This window comes from Strix aluco, chromosome 5 (assembly GCF_031877795.1).
Source record: "Strix aluco isolate bStrAlu1 chromosome 5, bStrAlu1.hap1, whole genome shotgun sequence".
In the NCBI taxonomy this organism is placed as follows: Eukaryota; Metazoa; Chordata; class Aves; order Strigiformes; family Strigidae; genus Strix; species Strix aluco.
In genome coordinates, this window is record NC_133935.1 from 6,733,437 (window position 1) to 6,741,099 (window position 7,663).

Consider the following 7,663-nt stretch of genomic DNA (forward strand, 5'->3'; position numbering starts at 1 on the left):
TCTTTTTTGATAGAAAATGAGAAGAGGATTCCAACAAATTGAAAATGTCTGATTTGATATATTAGAACAAAATGTTTCAGTTTTATTTTGAACTTATTTTTAGTAGTTTTATTTTGGTTTATGGTAAATTTAGAGTGAAATATTTTGAATGAATTACACAATCCTCTTCAAAATTTTCTTTCACAGAAAATCTTTAAATGTCAAGCTTGCAACAATTCTTTTTGTTATTTTTACTTTTTAATTCTCCTCTCAAACTGGAAAAAAACCTAGTTTCTTAAAGTGAAAAATAATCATTTTCTACCCACCAGTTGTGACTGAGGCAGCTACAATTAATTAGAAGCAGCCTAGATACATCAGAGGACAGCCAGTCTTCTCCAGTTTGCCCACTACATCTCTCTGACAGTATTTCTTGTTTTCACTGTTGTTGAATATTATTTTCTATTTTTTCCTCCCTCAGTATTCTTTCTAATGTTTTCTAAAAAAATTAATGTAATCCAAGATTTAATTAAAAGCATACAGAGAAGATCCTCAACTGAAAGTGGACCATCATCGAGTAATAAATCCCACAATTAAAGCATAAAAAACCTGAGAAATCTTATCATAGATATGGATTTCAATCTATTACAGCATACTGATATATAAATAAATAAGAAGTCATCTGAGTTAAAAATACAGAAGAGAGTCAAAATAAAAATAAGCAAGGTTATTCTATTAATACTAGCATGCAGAAACACTGGCTTCCTATGGATTTAAATTTTAGAGTTTTTAGCACTTGAGAGGTGTAAACTAGACTGAAGCTTTCCTTTTGGCAAGGTAACTTGTGCAAGTTCTCTCCCTTGTGTTGGTTCTGGTAGGTGAAACCTTCATTTGAGGTGCGTCTCTCCCTTGTTGTCTACCTGACTGTCTGCTTTCTCAAAACTTGAAGACTCTTAACAGTAAGATCTCCATTCCTCTAGGTTTGATCTGTTGCAGGGTCAATGAACACTGAGGAGCAAAAGTACATACAGCCTGACTTTGTGCACTCTCTTTCTACAGGAAACATGGAAAATTGCATGGACTGACTGAAAAATTGTTTTTCTCCTGCAAGTATATTTATTTTTTAAATAAACAACTCTTTTATTTCTTTCAAAATAATTTGTGTTTTCCCAAAGAGGAAAAAAAAAAAAACCAACCCATGAGGAACGGGTACCATTCCCTGCATTCACATGCACACATACAGATTTTCGTGAAAGTTTTCACTGTTATTTTTGTTTGGAGGCAGGGAAGGAAGGTGAGGGAAGTGTTTCAATTAGTTTTGGGAAAAGGTGTATTCATTTGTGATGGGCTGTCCCAAATAAGCACCCTCAAAACAAAGGTACATATGCAGGAAACAGCATGAAAATACTGCCTTCAATATTTTCTTTTGGATATGTTTCTGCTACAGTTGGCTTTAAATCTATTATTTCTAAACACAAGGTCTGTCATGTTATTTTAATGATGAACTCTGCTCTGCATAGGATCAGCCAGCCCCATCACTGGGATGATGAACAAAAGAGAAAGTACATGTCAGGAAGTTTCCTTCCATGGTATCTTTTTCCTCCCCTTTCCTGGCATCTGGGGAATACATTTTACGTGTCTGAAAGTGAGGTATAGCACTTCCTTGGTAACCTTGCTCTATTCTATGCCAGAGCCCACTCCCCTGCAGAACCAGCAGAGCAATCCCATGGCCAGGGCAGACCGTGACCTGCCTGCAGCATTAAACAATCCTGTCCATTAAAGAAGTGGTACCAGCAGCCCCAGGCCCAGGTGTTCCTAGCCTCAAACAGTTATCACATAATCTAGGGTCAGCATCAGTTAAACAGGCTTCTACTGACAGATTCTGCTTTTTCTATGGCAACCCTTCTGTAGTTCTGCTTTCAGCTCCATCTTGCCTCGTTCGCTTTTGTGCTTAGTGAAGTCCCATAACCCAAGGCTGTGACTGGATAGGGCCATTCCCTGTACCTAATGGCACCCACTACTCAGTTTCATTTAAGAGATGCTTTGATACAGACGCCTGTCTGTCAGCTAACTTCCCTCCCCCTTCCATTCTCTCCAGTTTTGCTCATTCCTCCTGTGAGACTTAATGAAAAGTTGTAGATCATCCTCTCCTGACACACTCACCTTGAGCAGCAGCACAGTTAACAACATACACTCTTAAATATTGAGGCTTCTCAGTGAAACACGCAATACTCCTCTTCACAGTATCATAGCAGGGCCTGTACAAATGCAATCTGCCATATTTGCACCAGCAAGATGTTGTGAAGGATTCTTCCCTTACAGTGAGAAACATTGGCTTATGTTTCTGATATCTTTAAAACTCTGTACATTTTGACACAGTCCTTGAAATACTGCTCATTACAGCGTCATGCTTTGAGAAACCCATCTGTGGAGGCTTCAAGCAGTCAGCCACTTTTACAGTTTCTATACAGGAAGGAAGCAGAAGAACAATGTGAGGAAAAAAAATGTATGACCGTTTGTTCTTTTTGTTTTAAAGAGAAGGATGGAAGGATTTCTCTATGAAGGATCAAATGACAAAAGAAGAGCAAGGTGGAGGTTGGTTTGCACCCTGCATCTCAGAGCACTGTCAGCTGCTTTGGTTGGAGTATTAAGTAAAAGAGCAGTGGAAATGGTAGGACATCTGCTGAGGCCTGAAGGGTGGGGTGCTTGGGACAGTGGAAGGCAAAGGCAAGCTGTCTGTGTGGACTGGCTTCCTTCCCTTCATAATATACACATGCTGCTGGGTAGCAGCCACCTCAATGCTTCACCCCTGCACAATATCTTCTCTCTTTAAGAAATATTAAGCTTGACTCCCTTCTGTTCACCTTACGCACCCTTTTGATAATGTACTGAGCTCTTGGGACTTGCAGATGAATTGGAAAAAAGTGTGACAGTCACACCACAGAGTCTCAGTAATACAGAACTGGGATAATGAAGGGGAAGCTGCTGAGCAGCACATCTGCTTCTACTGTTTCTCACATTCAAGACTGCAGGCTACGAGGCTGCGAGGTATGAAACACGGCAAACTAAGCAGGTTCTTCTCTTCAAGTCCATGATAATAGATCAAAGTGTCCAACTTTCAGAATAATTTCAGTTCAGTATCTTGCTGATCACCAGGGGAGAAGGAAGAAACCGTTGCTGTTAAGTTACCTCGCAGTTCCCTTGGATCTTTCCAGTCCTCCACCAGAGCAAATAAAATTCATGTTGATTAATTGTATAACCCCACTACATCCCATTGCAACACTTACCTGATGATAATAGCTTGAGTTTGTCACACAGGGCTGGGCCAAGATGGATCTCCCTCAGGAAGTCTGACAATTTGCAGTCTCTGAATCATGGCTGATAACAACTGTATCGCTTATCCAAAAATGCTACTCTGATTTTTTTATGTGGATGAATCTTTATTCAAAGCAAATAGCTTGATTTGGTGACTCATTTTCTCTAGATAATTATGTATTTTCATATTAATCACACAATCACCAACTTCCTTACTGTACATGAACTGCTAAAAAAAATTTACCTTAGGTTCCCTGTAGCAGAGTCTCAGGCACTGAATCTTATAAAAATAACTTATTCAGATGGTAGAGTGGAGAACCTGCTCAAACTGGGTGCCTTCAGAGAGGGATGCTGAACAAAGAAATCCCTGGGCAATCATACCCTTACAATCTTAAGTTCCCCTCTCCTCACGTGACAGTTCGGTCAAATAGCAATATTTGGGTCTGGGGTCTTGTTCCTCATTGGATCCTGTCTCCATCTCTAGGCTGGTCATTCCTTTCCTTATCTCAAGGATGCAGCTTCAGTTGACAGATGTGGCTACCTTGTTTTTCACAGGATGCCGCTTCTGCTGATGGATGTGGCTACCTTATTTTTCATAGGATGCACTGGTCTCAGGGCCCCCCTTTGTGTAACTAAGTATAAACTCAGCATAAGTTCACCACTGTGGCCTAAGGCTTTAGTGAGTCTCTTTATTAATGCTATACAATTAATTCTGTTTAAGCTAGCAAGTGACTATACAATAGATTCAGTATGAGCTACTACAACAGTACATAAACTTATTTGAATTTCAACCATCGGGGAACTGCCAAATTAAAAAACTAATAGTTTATCTTTTGTCCAGTATTACTAGACAAATAATGGCAATGAACATTCATATTGTCTTTACTTCCTTAAACTTCTACCTGTAGTTGCCAGCACAAGGTAAATGAACTAGGGCATGGACCTGTTGGAGTGAGCCCAGAGGAGGCCACAAAGATGATCAGGGGGCTGGAGCACCTCCCTTATGAGGACAGGCTGAGAGAGTTGGGGTTGTTCAGCCTGGAGAAGAGAAACTTCTGGAGAGACCTTATAGCGGCCTTCCAGTACTTAAAGGGGGCTACAGGAAAGATGGGGAGGGACTCTTGATCAGGGAGTGTAGGGATAAGATGAGGAATAACAGTTTTAAACTGAAAGAGGGGAGATTTAGATGAAGTATAAAAGAAATTCTTCCCTGTGAGGGTGGTGAGACACTGGCACAGGTTGCCCAGAGAAGCTGTGGCTGCCCCCTCCCTGGCAGTGTTCAAGGCCAGGTTGGACGGGGCTTTGAGCAACCTGGGCTAGTGGAAGGTGTCCCTGCCCATGGCAGGGGGGTGGGAACTAGATGATCTTTGAGGTCCCTTCCAACCCAAACCATCCTGTGATTCTATGAAATCTTGTTTCCTTGTGCTAGAAAGCCCCGCACTCCTTTCATAGACTTTAAAGACCATCCAACAAACACCAGTGAAAACAATTCTTAGGTTTCAGGAATCAACACATCCATTCCAAAACACACTATTGTTTTAGAAGAACAACGTTAAATGTGTTATTACATGTTCGCTTAGACACACAAGCAGCACCCATCACACACAGTTTTAACACAGATTTAAGGTACATAAAGAAGATACTTTGAAGTGAGGTCTACTGTAGAATAGCAGGTAATAGCATATTTGTCCCCTGTGAGGTAGGAGGCAATTCATCCCTCGAGATATAAACTATCTCACAATGTAGTGCAAGACCTCACCAGCAGTCAGCTACCCTAAATTCACACACTAATATTTCCTCTTTGCTTATCCCACAGCAGTAAGTGTGTGTGCCATCATCATCGTGTTCTCTGGGCTTTTTCCTTGCAAGTCCAAAGGCATACCTTTAGTTGGGGGGTGTTAAACACAGACATTTAATAAACAGTGATTACTTTAGCTTTAATCTGTTCTGCAGGTTCTTCTAAAAGGAACTCACACTTTCAGGGAGAAAATCAACCCTCATGATGCTTTTCTAAGTTATAGCCAGAAGAATTTTTTTCCCTCCTAAAGAGCGACAAGCCCTGTCACAGTGTGACATAGGTAACAAACTGTGAATCTAATTCAGTGTGTAATTATACAGCAGACTGCAGCACAGTATGCTATTACTTAAATCAACTGACTTGCATACCAGAAGCATGGCAGTCCCAGAAACATGGCACACGATGCAGACTGACCTGAACACATTAGGGACCATTTCCAGCAGAGGTGAAGAATGATCCAGGCTTGGTTCATCCAGGCTAATGACACCTGCACACATCCAACAAAAAAAACGTCAGACACACAGAAATTCAAAGTCTAAAGGAGATGCAGAAGCAAATTTGGGCAATCCTGTGCAGTGGAAGATACCACATAGAGTGTCCGTGCATCATAGGTTTGTACATATTTGTCTCGGTCTTTTTTGGATGTGGCTCAATGTAGAGCTCTAATGCTGCATCTGTTTTCTTTAAAATATGGTGAATTGACAATACCTTTTCAAAGTTGTCTGTGTAACACAAGTATTTCCCCTTTATCAAACTCCTCAAAAAAGTAGCAGTTTCAGGATGTGTGCCATTACACCATGCAGTTCCTAGATTTGAATAGTGACACTCGCATAAATAATGTTTACAGTGAGATTTTCTCTTAAATAATGCACACAAAACTGGCCTACATTTGGAAATTTCCTCTGAACCACTGTAACAAAAATACACGTGGCATTAAAAGCAAACAGCTATCATGAGACTGAATTCAGGGCTCCGTGCATTCACCACAGCAGAACTCAAGTAAGCCTGGTTTTGCTTCAAAGCTGCTGCCATTATCATTGTTGCTTTGGGCACTTAGCAACAGATGGCACATTTCTGGGGACTTTTGCAGGAAAACACACACACTGAAAGGTACCATTTTGCCTTGTCTGGGAGGGGCGTTTGGGAGGACTAGGGACTGCAAGTAAATTCATGGTGAACAGATGGAAAAACATACTCTGAAGTAACAGTGAGTCTCCCAAAAACCAGAAAAAAACAGTTTGAAATCTGAGATTACAAACATGACTGGTAGCTACCATATCTGAGTGGACAGAATTTAGCAGTGTTGGGGAAGTATAAAACAAATGCTGAAATCACATGTGCTTAATCACAGAATCATCAAAGTTGGAAAAGACCTTGAAGATCATCTAGTCCAACCATTAACCTCACACTGACCGTTCTCAACTCCACCAGATCCCTCAGTGCTGGGTCAACCCGACTCTTAAACCCCTTCAGGGATGGGGACTCGCCCACTGCCCTGGGCAGCCCATTCCAACGCCCAACAACTCCTTCTGGAAAGAAATACTTCCTAAGAGCCAGTCTAACCCTGCCCTGGTGCAGCTTGAGGCCATTCCCTTTTGTCCTATCGCTTGTTCCTTGGTTCAAGAGACTCATCCCCAGCTTTCTGCACCCTCCTTTCAGGTAGTTGTAGAGGGCTATGAGGTCTCCCCTCAGCCTCCTCTTCTCCAGACTAAACCCCCCCAGTTCCCTCAGCTGCTCCTCATCAGACCTGTCCTCCAGACCCTGCACCAGCTTCGTTGCCCTTCTCTGGACACACTTGAGTAATTCAATGGCCTTTTGTAGTGAGGGGCCTGCTTACAGGGAGTTGAGCTCAATACTGAAGTGCGTGGTTTCAAGCACGAAGCTTTATGCAAAGCCCCAGTGCCATACTTTCCAGGCACGAGGGACAGAACATGACCCTGATTCACCCTGTGTGATTGATGGACCCACTATCTCATGGGCAGTCTTCAGGCTTGCATGATTTACTGAGGGTTTCTGGGTGGCTGACTGTGAGCAGTTCTACCCTTCAGTCCTCTCAGTGCTGGCAATTAATTGTCAAACTGGTAGATGTTCTCACCTCACCTGGATCTCTCAGCAGAGGGGAAAAAGGCTCCCAGTCTGCTGAAGATTTCAAAAATCATGTATTCATAGGTTATGTAGAAGAAAAATACACTGTGCTGGAAGATGTGTGCAGGAAAACAGGTATATAGCAGCTTACATAGGGTGAATAAAGTCCAGGAATATCAAATCAAACCAGAGAACAAAGTGAGATATTCATGTCTTGTGTGGGAATGGAAGAATTGTGCTGTGACAGAGACAGGCATAGCGGTGAACAGGTGAAACCAGTAGTAAACCATCTAGCTTTCCAAAAATTGCATTTTTTCTGACAAACTCTCCTGTGCCTAATAAGCTACTCTTGCTTTTGACACAAGATATAAAATTTAAATAATCAGTTGGTCAAAGGTTGCCCACTGATCTTGACTGGATCACTTGCAATGCAAGCAGAGTGCTATACCCCACTGATAACACATACGCTTAATGCTTCAAAAGGGCTAG